This window comes from Macrobrachium rosenbergii, chromosome 46 (genome assembly GCF_040412425.1).
Source record: "Macrobrachium rosenbergii isolate ZJJX-2024 chromosome 46, ASM4041242v1, whole genome shotgun sequence".
NCBI lineage: Eukaryota > Metazoa > Arthropoda > Malacostraca > Decapoda > Palaemonidae > Macrobrachium > Macrobrachium rosenbergii.
Window position 1 is genome coordinate 13,117,599 of NC_089786.1, and position 14,680 is coordinate 13,132,278.

General features: G+C 33.6%; 1 protein-coding gene across 2 annotated transcripts in view; it reads right to left on the minus strand.

The window, feature by feature from the left end:
* Positions 1 to 14,680, minus strand: part of LOC136830224 (neuronal acetylcholine receptor subunit alpha-10-like) — a 151,020-nt gene that overhangs the window by 45,767 nt on the left and 90,573 nt on the right. The gene's annotated exons all lie outside the window — the stretch shown is intronic.

A 14,680-nucleotide genomic window follows, 5' to 3' on the forward strand; every position in this document is an offset into this window, starting at 1 on the left:
TGCAAAGCGAAAAGACTACCGGGTGTAAATTTCATACAATATGACTTCGTCATAGCTGGATGATAAATAGCTTCGCATAAGGTTACTTTAGTTGAAGTTGGCTCGTCCCATTTCAGGCAATCTTTATAAATCTTTGTAACCTTTCAGTCGTATCTACAGTACTTGTGTAAATGCGCTCTGTCCTTTTTTTTCTTTACTGAACAGGACTTGTTTATCTTTTAATCATCATTTAAAAGTAATTGGACTTTTTTGCTCAAATTTTCACCCCGGGCATCACCTGTTTGAATGGTACTATGTTTGGCAGGCAAACATCACATTCCAGTTTGAAATGAACTATAAAAATGTGTTCTGATACATTTAACAAAGCACGTCAAGTGATTAACCGTATTGTAACTTGAAATTGTTTATATATTTTCAGTGGCCATCAAAACCCTTCTGAGAAGATTTAGGAGCTGACATCAGAGCTCTCTCTCTCTCACACACACACAAAAAAAGTTATAATTAGTAAGAGTTTTTCAGCATATAGCATAACTCCTTGTGGTATGGTTTACTGAAATCTGAAGATAATTACTGCATAGCTTGTTTGATATGAATCATATAAAATTTATACAAATGCAGACCATAAAGCTAAATCTAATATTATCTCTGTATATATCAATAAAATACCCGATGACTGCAAACAATCATGACTTCCCGCGGTCAAGCATGGCTACATTTTAAAATGATGAGTCCAGTGGCATCTAATGCTTCCGTTTAAGTCTTGGTGAGGAAATAAAGACTGGAAAATTGACATAGTACTTGACTGCGATTTTGAAAATTCGGTTGCAATTCAGTGATTTCGGCAATAAAAGATGAAACCGAGAGTTCATTACCTGTATCTGGAATAGTAAGAATCATGCCAGCCATAGTTTTAAAGTTGCAACATATGAATCTTAAGGGTAGGAATGATATCTTGTCCTGTGCGTGAACGATTTAAATGGAGTCTTTCTCATCAACTTCCTTCTTCTTGTGCCTTTCAGGAGCTGTTGTTGTTGTCATTGATTGAGCTGATCTTATGCCAGCACGGACTCTTGTTCTTGAAGCAGCTCGTAATATTTGGGGTTTTATCTCTGTGGATCTTGTAGCGAAATTTCGATATTTCTAAAAGGTTCTCGCGGTCTTTCCTCGGTGCTGCTTGGAAGCACTGCCTTTCCAGACTCCCTATCTGGAGGATTAATCGCCGTGAACAGCAAGAGTAAAACTTCCTTTCCTTATTAGGTATTGATGATGATGAATCTCTTCTCCCTTCCTTCGCCGAGTATTAATGCTGACCTGTCCTTTTCTCCATTTCTTAGTTTTTGCTTTAGTTTAAAAAATATAAGAAATTTTTCTTAATTCAGTTTTAGTTGGAGTAAAGAATGTCTCCCTCACTGCGATCACTCTTATTATTATTATTATTATTATTATTGTTATTATTATTATTATTATTATTATTATTATTATTATTATTATTATTATTATTATTATTATTAACTACCCTCTCTTGCAAAACCTTATATAGTGTCTTATACATCCTTTTAATAAGACCCTTGCAAACCAAAACTACCAGTTATCAAGAGACAAGTGATAAGAAAAAAACTATTATTTGATGATTTAATTATTTGTAGCAGACAAGACGACGTTTCTGACCCTTCGCTGAAACCAAATTACTCCTCCATTCTGACTTTTTCTTATGAACAAAACTTGATAAGGAAAATCTGCATTTAGACGTTTATATAACGTATGAAGTCTGTCGGCATTGGATCTGAATAAATATGAATATAATTCTTTTCGCAAGTTTTCAAAGAGGAAAGGTAAAACTTAAATTTCCATTCACTTTTTTCCATTTACCATAATATACATCTAGTATTGTATCTGTATCCTATCAAGAAATAAAAATGTCTGTATTTTAAAAAGTCATAAAATAATTCTCCTCATGCGTAAAACAAGAAAGCATTTTTTTGTACAGCCCTCCATCCTGGCGTCTGTTTGTTCATTCACCGTTATGGTCTTATTCACTTTACTTCTTCGTAAAGCAATATCTTTCTCTCAAAAGTTCTTGTTCTCATTTTTTGTCAATTAATGGAATATGCTCTCGTACTTTAATCTCACTCCCTCTCTTCATTCTCTTCATTCACGGTTCCTTTACTTCAGGTTTTCTTTAAAACTTCACTTCTGCTTTGTTAAACACCTTTTCCTGTCTGTTTTCTCGTCTACTTTTACTCTTCCTCCCTAAGCATCACACTTTTATTTACACTCCTTGACACCCCTTGGATACAATGTTGACTATCTCAAATATCTTACGTCTCTCGGTATCTTTTGTATTGTTTTCACTTCAAACCAGATTATGATCTGAATTGCTATTTTGTCATCAGATATTGACGCCTCTGAATTCATGAAGTTATGTTTTCCATAAGTTTCTCTATTAAATAAACCAACACTTGTTATTCCAGCTTGGTTTTTACACTTTCCCGAATTAAGAGAATGTTTTCAACATTATTCACTGTCTGTCTGTGTGTCAGTTTGTGTGTTGTCTCTCTCTCTCTCTCTCTCTCTCTCTCTCTCTCTCTCTCTCTCTCTCTCTCTCTCTCATATTTTTGTCATTCACACCACGCAACATCCTGTACCTAAGCCAAATCCCAAACCAACAAAACAGAAGTTAAGATGCCTCCAAAAATTAATCTTTTCATTTCCTCTTGTTCTCCAAAGTCGGATTAAAAGTGTCTGCCTTAATTACTTCCTGCTACAAAGTTTAAAAGCAAAATAAAACCAAAAGAGGATTAGTTTCTTTTATATTCATCCAACCTCCTTTCAGTCTTTCCATTAACTGCTCCCTAACCGTTAACCCTCTATTCCTCTGCTGAATTTGTTCTTTTTCTCCTTTTCACCCTATTTCACTAAGTGCCCAAGCGTGCAGCTTCCTTGCACTAACGATTTTCACTGAGCTGGATTCTTCTCGTTCTCTCAATTTTCAGCAGTAATCCTCACGGGCACACGTCATGTTTCTTACTCCTTTTATATAACAGGTTATTAGCTATAAGGCCTAATTAATTACCTATGAGATGGTTATTACTAGATAGCCAATTGAAATAATTATATTATCCATTAATTAATTACTACAGTCTGTGAGTAAATTTAAGCATATTATAGTATTACGGCGATATTGCTGTAATTAGTTTTTTTTTGTTTACCATTCAGGCAAGCACCAGTTTGTATATTTTGAGCTTGGCTATAAAAACAAAATTTTGACATTCTTTGAAAATGTATCATGGAATGTTCTATTTCTCCATGTTGAATTTAAATCAGTGTTTGTTTCCCTGGTTATAATTGAAGACAGTTTTTCTGTTTTGTAAACTCAGTATTTTTTAAAATGAATTGAAGTTTACATTTAAAATGAAAAATTTTTATAAAAATGAATCATTTCCTGGATTTTCATAATTATTTTTCTCACATTGAGACATAAGAATTAAAGAGCAGATTTTTTCTCATTATCATGATAAATGAGATGTCACATTTTCATATTAACTACGTCAAAACTTTAGTTAATTTTAAATCACGAATAAGTTATCAAGAGTTGAAACTTACCAAGCACGTTGTCAGAGGGTATTAAAGATGCTCAATTATCTTTACAGGTAGGTTAGCAGAAATTACAGGTGGTAATTGCCCGAGAATTCCTTCCTCCCTATGCAAAGTGGTAAGTGAGGAGCAATTACATTGAACTATTTTGACTTTATCAGTTCAGACTCACGGCATTTTGTAGATTGAATATTGTAATCTAATATCCGACATAGTGACAAATTTCAAGCGTGAATGATGTTAGTCTTAAATCGATTACAGCCATTGCGTTGAATTGTTGGTGTATTAATCTGAATAGTTTTATTATTCAAGGAAATAGAAACGGGTATTTAGATTCAGTCATGACTACATTGCAGTGGACGAAAAATAGAAAAGAATTAGGACGGGAAGAAGAATGTAGAAAAAAACCCAGTGAAGCAAAAGCGAGATATGTCAATGAAAAGAATAACAAATATAACTTGAAAAATTTGCAGAGTGATGGAGGAGGAGGAGAAGGAAGAGCATATATAAGAGAGAGAGAGAGAGAGAGAGAAGAGAGAGAGAGAGAGAGAGAGAGAGAGAGAGAGAAGAATGAAGAACAGAAAGTAATCTTTCTGTGTAACAGTGAGATATACATTGAAAGAGGAAGAGTGTCAAAAGAAATTTTGTTATCTGAGGCATATCTTAAATCCATAAAATGCAGTTTTCAAACGTTATTAGATTTTAAACATGTATTTGTGAAACTATTTATTTGATGCACAACCACCCAAAGCATTTGCTTTACAGCGGAAATCTATTCCTCCTGACCGAAAAATGTGAACCTAAATTTTCGTCATTTGAAAATTGTTGCGAGATAGATTGGAAGTGGAAATCTTTGCATAATTTTGTGCTACGATAGAAATAAAAAAACGAGAAAGGTTTACTCGAAACTCGTTTCCTTTTGTTTAGAAGCTCAGACACAGCTTTAACGTGATAAGAGCGAAAGTCATTAATGTTACTTCGTAATCTCCTCCGTCTATTGCACTCCCACTATTGAATGCCATTGTTTATTAGAAAAAATCCACTTTTTTTTAACTTAAACATCAGGAGGAACACCTGTCAAGTGTACGCTTGATTTTAAGTTTCTAGCATTTACAACTATTACAGTATGTTTACATAATTTTGATTTTTTTCAATCAACAACAATTTCATCTGTGCTGTAATTTTATTTTTTAGTATTGTATGTAGAATTTTATCTCAGTGTTGTAATTTTTTTAGTATTGTATGCTGTTTTTATATTTTAAAAATGTTTTTAGCTTCCTGTCAAGATATGGATAACTGTTATGATTTTCACTTTAGAAATCTTTCGTTTAATGGATAAAGCCTTTCATTCCCAAACAAGATCTAAATCACACAAAACTAAATAATGCAACATCCGACTAGTTATTTCATTAAACTGATTCTTTTGCACTCTTTTGTTTATGAAACACCTGACAAATTTACATCAACTTCACGTCTTTAAGAGCAGCTTTCATTTGACTTAAGAATTCATCAATCTCATGCCCAGTTGCACTCCATCCTCATTGATTGCTATTGTCTCTTAAACTCTCTTAAAAATCATTTTTTCATTCTTGAAGCATTTGCTCATTAACCTTTTTCCGCGATGTTTGTTTTTCTGAAGATTGTTTGTTGTGATCCTTTACTTTGATATAAGATGATTATTGTCTTGATGAGTTATTTTTGTTTTTTTAATACGTCGATTTATTCACAGATTTTTTCCGTTACTTATGTCTCAGTTACATAATTTTACCTGAAATGTTGAAATTCGGTCGTTGTAACAACAGCAGCATTCTTAAATTTTAAAAATGCTTTTTTAGCTGATCTTTCCTTCATTCTCCAACAACCTCTTGCTGCTTAAATACTACTGAACGTATTTGTCTTTGTGCTACTTACGTCCACACTCGTCCATCTCCTCCGTCAAAGTAGCAGAGCCGGATGATTAATCCCAAAACGAGAATATTTGATGCCGGATGATGCATGAACGTTATTTCCAAACAAACGCGGGTTCTTTTTGAATGTGTTATGTTTCCAAGAAATTTATGTTTAAAATTTGTAAAGTCTTAAATGTTAGTTTGCAAATACGGAAAATAAGGTACAAAAATAAATAAAATTTTATTTCACATGTAAACGGTACAAATAAACGAATGTCTGTCTATACATAAATGTGTTAAATATTAATTAATTTCCGGACGGTGTATTGACATTATTGACATTCCTCAGTCCAGAAAGGATTGCGCTCAAAAGGATTTTTGTTTTACTGAGGAATTTGTTTTCTAGTCATCCATCATTTGCGCTTTGATACAAGATTGGTTCTATTCACTGCTGAGTCTGTTTGTATATTTGTGTTTATGGAATAATGATTTTATCAAATTTGGCATTAACGTACAAATGTCGTTATAGACTTCTTGAAATTACTTTTATTATAAATGGTGCTTACTCTAGAACTGAACAAATATGGTAATATGCATATCTAACAAGTCGACCTTTCTAGTGTTTAGTTATTCTAACATGGCCAACTATATTCATAAATTTTACTCTCCATAAACAGTAATTTTAATTCTTTAAATACGAACAAGTGAGATGAACGGTTACGTCTTCTTTCCAATTTCCGTTATATCAACAAAAAGCTGATGTATTTTAAATTAAAAACTTAGATATTTTTTAAAGTTTTTGAGTTTCTTCTGTATTAAGCATTAACAATAGACCCCAAACGTGGTTTAAAAGGGATGCATATGCCATTGCTCATAGTATGAGTATCCAATATACAGTGCCACTAACTTCCCAGATAGATTGCTCAAATATTATTAGAGTTCATTAATGTTATGAATTATAAATATAAAATGAAAGACGACAGATAAGAGATATGATTTGTCTCTAAATTCATTTGACCTTTCTTCAAACCTCTTCTGAAGATCTGGTACTCCGGTCTCTTTTTGTGTGTTATGTCTTGTTTAATGATCTGTTGAGCTTGGGAAAATACCCAGTCATTAATGTTCGTAAAATGTGTTAAACCACTTCTTTGATTTTACTAAATTGAAATCATACTGTCTTCATAGAACTCAGGATGTAATTTTGGAAAGCGTCTTGAAATAGTCTCTGATTCTTCTTTTAATTGATTTAATTATTTCTTTTCTGTACCCTTCTATTTTTTTGGATTTTCTTTCTCTTTAAAACAGAATTTCCCCTTCTTGGTTATATTATAGAGTTTGTTCCTAGCGTTTGTTTTCTTTTTATTGTTCTTTTTCCGAAGATAAAATCGTTCCTTCTGTAATAATTCAGAGTCAAATTAATTATGTTTGTTATATTTTAAGATTAAAAACTCTTACCATTCCTATATACTTTCCTTTTGCACTCTTAACAAGAACGTTTACTTTTTGTGTGATAATTCCAAATGATAACATTTTATGGTAGTTGCAGGAACTTCCTTTCAATTCAATATGTACTTATTTTCTTCTCTGTCTTCGGAAAATCCAAACCATTCTTCTTTATGTTCTTGAGAAGACTCTGACAAGATAATTATCTTTGATGAAATAAAAATTGTTTTTTAATCGGCTCTTAGAGAGTTTCAGGGAAAAGAAAATTTTTTGATTTTAATATTTGAGGGGGAAAGGAACACTTGATTAAGAGCAAATGGTCTAATAAGTAGATGCTATATGTAATGATTTTATCCTTAACTGGGATGGATACATTTTGAGGAAATTTTCATCTACAATGTTTGAGGAGGATACCATTTAGGTAGGATGGGAAATTCATGCTGGAAGAGGATCTTAGTAGTTTGGCACCACACAGTTAGAAAAATATTTATATTAGTATATATACATATGTGTGTGTATACTCATAATGCACATCACACACACACACACACACACTATATATATTATAAATATTAGGTTTTTCGTTAAAACAATTGCCTTAGTTGACATCAGTTTAAGTTTCTTGCAGGTATCTAAAAAATTTATATTTTTTCCGATTCTTGTTCGTCAATTTTCTGATTGAAAAAATACCAGATTTCCTTCTTCCATTTAATGATTTTTGCCGCGACACCATATTTAACTTTATAAGATATGATTTGTCTCTGAATTACAGTTGGTCTTTCTTCAAACCTATGTCTATCAGATGGGGAGAATGTCCTTGAGGTCTTTTAGTGGTTGGTGTCTTGTTTAATAATCTTTTGAACGTTGTTATGGGTACAAAGAACATGTATGACAACAAAAGTGAAAGTTTGAACATGTGGTTAAATAAATAATCAAAATATAAACCATGTGTTAGTGTTTCTTAAAATTTATGTTTAAAATTTAGTAAAGTCTTAAATGTTAGTTTGCAAATACGGAAATTAAGGTACAAAAATAAATAAAATTTTATTTCACAGTAATCTTGAAAATAAACGAATGATTGTTCTTTACATAAATGCGTTAAATATTAAATTTGCATTTGTGTGTGCGTCCAAAGGTTCTATTTTGATTAACGGCTGGAGGTTCGTGTTGGGCGGGGCCTCAGCGACTTGAGAAAGCATGCTATTTGGCCTTCTTGGTGGGCGCTCTCGTGTTTTGTTCCAAGGGGCGCGATTGTCCGGTGGTTTATTGTTCTGGTCCCTGTTAAAATCGCATTCCTTCTCCTGCTGAATATATGGTCCGTCTCTTGTTGGATATTAGGGTTGGTTTTTGGAAGATACGGAATTCGGCTGTTAACATTTAATTATCATCTCTGTGTACAACCTGGGTTTTATAGCTCTTTGAAGAGACATTACTGTCGTGAACATCTAATAATGTTGATGAATAACATGATTTAATGAGCCAGTATACGTCTCCGAAGGGCCTTTGTAGTTTGCTCGATATTTATTTTTTGAGATTTTGTCTGGAAAATTGAATTTGTCATTCGTTCGTTTATATGTTCGGCCCTTGAGAAGACTCGTGCAAGATAATTATCTTTAATGAAATAAAAATTGCTTACTGTGCGGCTTTTGAAGCTTATTTTGTGGAAAAGAAAGGGGATTTTGGGGTTATTTGTAATATTTGAGGGGGAAAGTGTGTGGATTTCTCCTTAAATGTGCAGACCCATAATGTAGAGTTGTAAACGATGGTAAATAATCAGAATCTCCTTTTACGTTGTCGTGCTGGGTTGGAGAAATTTTTTTCTTTTTTTGCAGTTTCAATGATTTGAGGAAGATACCATTTGTCAACAATTGGGAAATTCGTTGTGGAAGACGATGTGGTGTAGTTTGGCACCTATTGACATAGAATAGAAAAAATGTTTATATGCGTTCCGGGCATTCAATCTTGCGTTCAAGCATACGGCCAGCGTTCGTTGCTTTTGTATACGGTCGTTTTAAATATCCTTCTTGTTGTTTTACGAAGACGTCGAGAAACGGTAAAGTTTTCCGCTGGCTGTGCTGTGTGGTGAAGTTGAACGCTGTGTTTCTTTTCAGGGAGTGTGTGTGTGTGTGTATTAACAATATAGTTAAATTTTTACCTATCATAAAGAGGCATTAGTTCAAATAGAAAAGAACAACTTTGGGCAAGTAAAAAGACATTTCATTGGATTATTTGTTAATTACACTAGATTTAAGGGTTAGAGAGAAAAGACTGATTATTACAGAGAAATCATGTAATCCAATTTAGAAGAAACTGAGAAACAATGAGTATTAAAATTGTTTTAGAAAAGAGTTACCGTGCGGATTAAAAGTAATTCGCCGTGCGATTAAAAATAATTCGTAGGACAAATAAGTAAAATGTAAGTGGAACAGTGATGAAGTTGCATTGGACCAAAGTGTCACCTTTTGATATCTGAACAACCAGAGCATGGCAGGGTTATTTTTTTACTTTTTTGTGTTCCATATTTTTCTATTCATAAGGACTTTACGATGCAAGAAGAACGATGAATGTTTTATATGTACTTATATACTCTTAGTTGTTCCGTTTATGAATGTTACCTTGAAAAGCATCGTATATGATCATTTTCCCTACATTTTTATTACTTATGAAAGAGTGTCATTAATAGATTTAATGCCACCTGTCTACCGCTACTATGGTACCACCTAAGCCCTTCTAAGTGGCAACGGTCATCCCTCCCTTCTTAAGCCTTTAGAGCCTGTGGCAGGAGAGTTGTCTCCGAGGGAGCTAATCCTTCTTAAGGAATCCAAAGCCTTTTGTCCCAGCAGTCTTCTGCTATGTATTGGCCCTTACATACCACTATAAGCTCTCCATCAGGTGCGTGTTTCCCTGCATCGACTCCAATTTCATATCATAGTATTTTAACAGCTAACTACCTTTTACCTTTGTCATAGCAAACATATTAGATGTCTGTTGTTCTGTAATTTCCTATAGCAGTGACTAATTAATTATTCGGTACATACCTGTCTCTCATTACCTGATCATATTGCATCTGATTATATCAATTTTAACCTGACCTCTGCACAAATGGGTGTGTTTAATTGTGTGAGGACTGATTTGAAGGATAGTGATCATGTATCCGTGAACAATACCTGGATACTTGGTCTCCATAGTATCAGATGTAAATCTGTTCAAGAGTAATTTCATCGTAGATTTGAAAGTTAACTACCAAGTGTGCTAAAATTGCAAAGCGAAAAGACCACCGGGCGTAAATTTCATACTATATGACTTCGTCATAGCTGGATGATAAATAGCTTCGCATAAGGTTGCTTTAGTTGAAGCTGGCTCGTCCCATTTCAGGCAGTATTTATAACCTTTCTTCGTCGTATCTACTTGTGTAAATGTTTTCTGTCCGTTTTTCATTATTGAACAGGACTTGTTTATCTTTTGAGCATCATTTATATGTAATTGGACTTTTCTGCTCAGATTTTCACCCCGGGCATCACCGGTTTAAATGGGTACTATGTCTGGCAGTCGAACATCCCATTCCAGTTTGAAATGAACTCTGAAAATGTGTTCTGATACATTCAACAAAATACATTATGTGATTAACCCATTGTAACTAGAAATTGTCTATATATTTTCGTTGGCCATCAAAACCAGTCTGAGAAGTTTTGTGAGCTGGTTTCAGAGCTCTAAAAAAAACTTATTTTATAATGGTAAGACTTTTTCAGTAGATAGCAGCACTCCTTATGGTTTAGAGTACTGGAATCTGAAAATAATTACTGCATAGCATGATTGATATGATTCATATAAAATATATATAATTGCAGGCCACAAAGCTAAATATAATCGTTTCGTATATATCCATCTCTTATAAACTGTGACGTCGCACCAGAATTAATATTGTGTCTGTATGTACCAATAAAATACCCTTTGACTGCAAACAATCATGAATCCTCGAGGTCAAGAAAGGCTAGATTTTAAAATGCTTAGTCCAGTGGCATTTAATGCTTCCCTTCAAGTCTTTGTTAGGAAACAAAGATTGGAAAATTGACATAGTAGTTGACTGCGATTTTGAAAAATCGGTTGCAGTTTAAGTGATTTCGGCAATAAAAGATGAAACCGAGAGTTTATTAATTGTACCTGGAACAGTAAGAATCACGCCAGCCTTAGTTTTAAAGTTGCAACACACAAATCATAAGGGTAGGAATGATATCTTGTCCCGTGCGTGAACGATTTAAATGAAGTCTTTCCTATCAACTTCCTTCTTCTTGTGCCTTTCAGGAGTTGTTGTTCTTCGCGATTGAGCTGGTCTTATGCCAGCACGGGCTCTTGTTCCTGAAGCAGCTCGTAACATGAGTGATTTTATCTCTGCGGATTTTGTAGCGGAATTTCGATATTTCCGAAGGATTTACCTCACTGTCTTTCCTCAGTGCTGTTTGGAAGCAATGCCCTAAACAGCAAGAGTAAAACTTCCTTTCCTTATTATGTATTGATGATGATGGATCTCTTCTCCCTTCCTTCGCCGAGTATTAATGCTGACCTGTCTGTGGTCCATTTCTTAGTTTTTGCTTTAGTTTAACGAATAGAAGAAATTTTTCTTAATTCAGTTCTTCCTGGAGTAAAGAATGTTTCTCACTACGAACACACCACTTTGTTTTTTATTATTATTATTATTATTATTATTATTATTATTATTATTATTATTATTATTATTATTATTATTATTATTAACCAAATCTTGCAAAACCTACCGTCCTTCAAGACTACCAGTTAACAAGAAACAAGTGATTAGAACAAAAACTATCATTTGATGATGTAGTAATTATTTGTAGCAGACAAGACGACATTCCTGACCCTTCGCTGAAACCAAATTACTCCTCCATTCTGACTTTTTCTTGTGAACAAAACTTGATAAGGCAAATTTGCATTTAGAGGTTTATATAACGTATGAAGTCTGCCGGCATTGTATCTGAATACATATGAATATAATCCTTTTCGCAAGTTTTCAAAGAGGAAAGGTAAAACTTAAATTTCCATTCACTTTTCCTTTTACCATAGTGTGCATCTACAGTAGTATCATATCTGTGTCTCATCAAGAAATAAAAATTATTTTCAAAAAGTTTAAAATAATTGTTGTCATAAAGCATTTTTACAGCCCTCCATGATGGCGTCTGTTTGTTCATTCACCGTTATCGTCTTATTCACTTTACTTCTTCTTAAAGCAATATCTTTCTGAAAAGTTCTTGTTCTCATTTTTTGTCAATTAATGGAATATGCTCTCGTGATTTAATCTCTCTCTCTCTCTCTCTTCATTCTCTTCATTCACGGTTCCTTTACTTCAGGTTTTCTTTAAAACTTCACTTCAGGTTTGCTTTGTTAAACACCTTTTCCTGTCTGTTTTCTCGTCTACTTTTATTCTTCTTCCCTAAACATCACACTTTTATTTACACTCCTTGACACCCCTTGGATACAATGTTGACTATCTCAAATATTTTATCTCTCTTGGTATCTTTTGTATTGTTTTCACTTCAAACCAGATTATGATCTGAATTGCTATTTTGTGTCACATATTGACGCCTCTGAATTCATGAAGTTATGTTTTCCATAAGTTTCTCTATTAAATAAACCAACACTTGTTATTCCAGCTTGGTTTTTACACTTTCCCGAATTAAGAGAATGTTTTCAACATTATTCACTGTCTGTCTGTATGTCAGTTTGTGTGTTCCCTCTCTCTCTCTCTCTCTCTCTCTCTCTCTCTCTCTCTCTCTCTCTCTCTCTCATATTTTTGTCATTCATATCACGCAACATCCTGTACCTAAGCCAAATCCCAAACCAACAAAACACAAGTTAAGATGCCTCGAAAAATTAATCTTTTCATTTCCTCTTGTTCTCCAAAGTCGGATCAAAAGTGTCTGCCTTAATTACTTCCTGCTACGACGTTTAAAAGCAAAATAAAACCAAAAGAGGATTAGTTTCTTTTATATTCATCCAACCTCCTTTCAGTCTTTCCATTAGCTTCTCCCTAATCGTTAACCCTCTATTCCTGGGCTGAATTTGTACTTTTCTCCTTTTCACCCTATTTCACTAAGTGCCCAAGCGTGCAGCTTCCTTGCACTAACGATTTTCACTGGGCTGGATTCTTCTCGTTCTCTCAATTTTCAGCAGTAATCCTCACGGGCACACGACAGTGTTTTTTACTCCTGTTATAGAACAGGTTAAGTTACACTTAATTCCCTATGAGATGCTTATTACTAAATAGCCAGTAGAAATAATTATATTATCCATTATTAATTACTATAGTCTGTGAGTAAATTTAAGCATATTATAGTATTACGGCATATTGCTGTAATTAGTTTTTTTTGTTTACCATTCAGGCCAGCAGCAATTTGTATATTTTGAGCTTGTCTATAAAAAATATTTTGACGTTCCTTGAAAATATATCATGGAATGTTCTATTTCTCCATGTTGAATTTCAATCAGTGTTCTGTTTTGTAGACTCATATGTTGTAATATGCAGTTTACATCACTATGAGATCAGTATTTTTATAAAATGAATCATTTACTGTATTTTAATAATGAAACCATTTTTATAAAATGAATCATTTACTGTCTTTTAATAATGAAACCATAATGATTTTAACAGACATTGCGACATAAGAATTAAGAGCAGATTTTTTTCTCATTATCATGATCAATGAGAAATCACATTTTCATATTAACTACCACAAAACTTTAATTGATTTAAATCACGAATAAGTTACCAAGAGTTGAAACTTACCAAGCACGTTGTCAGAGGGTATTAAAAGATGCTCAGTTATCTCTACTTGTAGGTTAGCAGAAATTACAGGTGTTAATTGCCCGAGAATTCCTCCCTATGCAAAGTGGTAAGTGAGGCGCAATTACACTGAATTTGACTTTATCAGTTGAGACTCACGACATTTTGCAGACTGAATATTGTAACCTAATATCCGACATAGTGACAAATTTCTCTGAAGCATGAATGATGTTAGTCTTAAATTGATTACAACCATTGCGTTGAATTGTTGCTGTATTAATTTGAATAGTTTTATTATTCAAGGAAATAGAAACGGGTATTTAGATTCAGTCACGACTACATTGCAGTGGACGAAAAATAGAAAAGAATTAGGACGGGAAGAAGAATTTAGATAGAACCCAGTGAAGCAAAAGCGAGATATGTCAATGAAAAGAATGACAAATATGACTTGAAAAATTTGCAGAGTGATGGAGGAGGAGGAGGAGAAGGAAGAGCATATATAACGAGAGAGAGAGAGAGAGAGAGAGAGAGAGAGAGAGAGAGAGAGAGAGAGAGAGAGAGAGAGAGAGAGAGAGAATGAAGAACAGAAAGTAATTTTTGTGTGAGATATGTAGTGAAAGAGGAAGAGTGTCAAAAGAAACTTTGTTATCTGAGGCATTTCGGGAATTCCATAAAATGCAGTTTTCAACACTCGTTATTAGATTTTAAACATGTATTTGTGAAACTATTTATTTGATGCACAACCACCCAAAGCATTTGCTTTACAGCGGAAATCTATTCCTCCTGACCGAAAAATATGAACCTAAATTTTCGTCATTTGAAAATTATTGCAAGGCAAACTGGATGTGAAAGTCTTTGCATAGCAGGATACAATTTTGTGCTACGATAGAAATGAAACAAGTAAATAATGCGCTTGAATTTCTTCGGCGTAATCGAGTTTCCTGTACAGTGTATAATC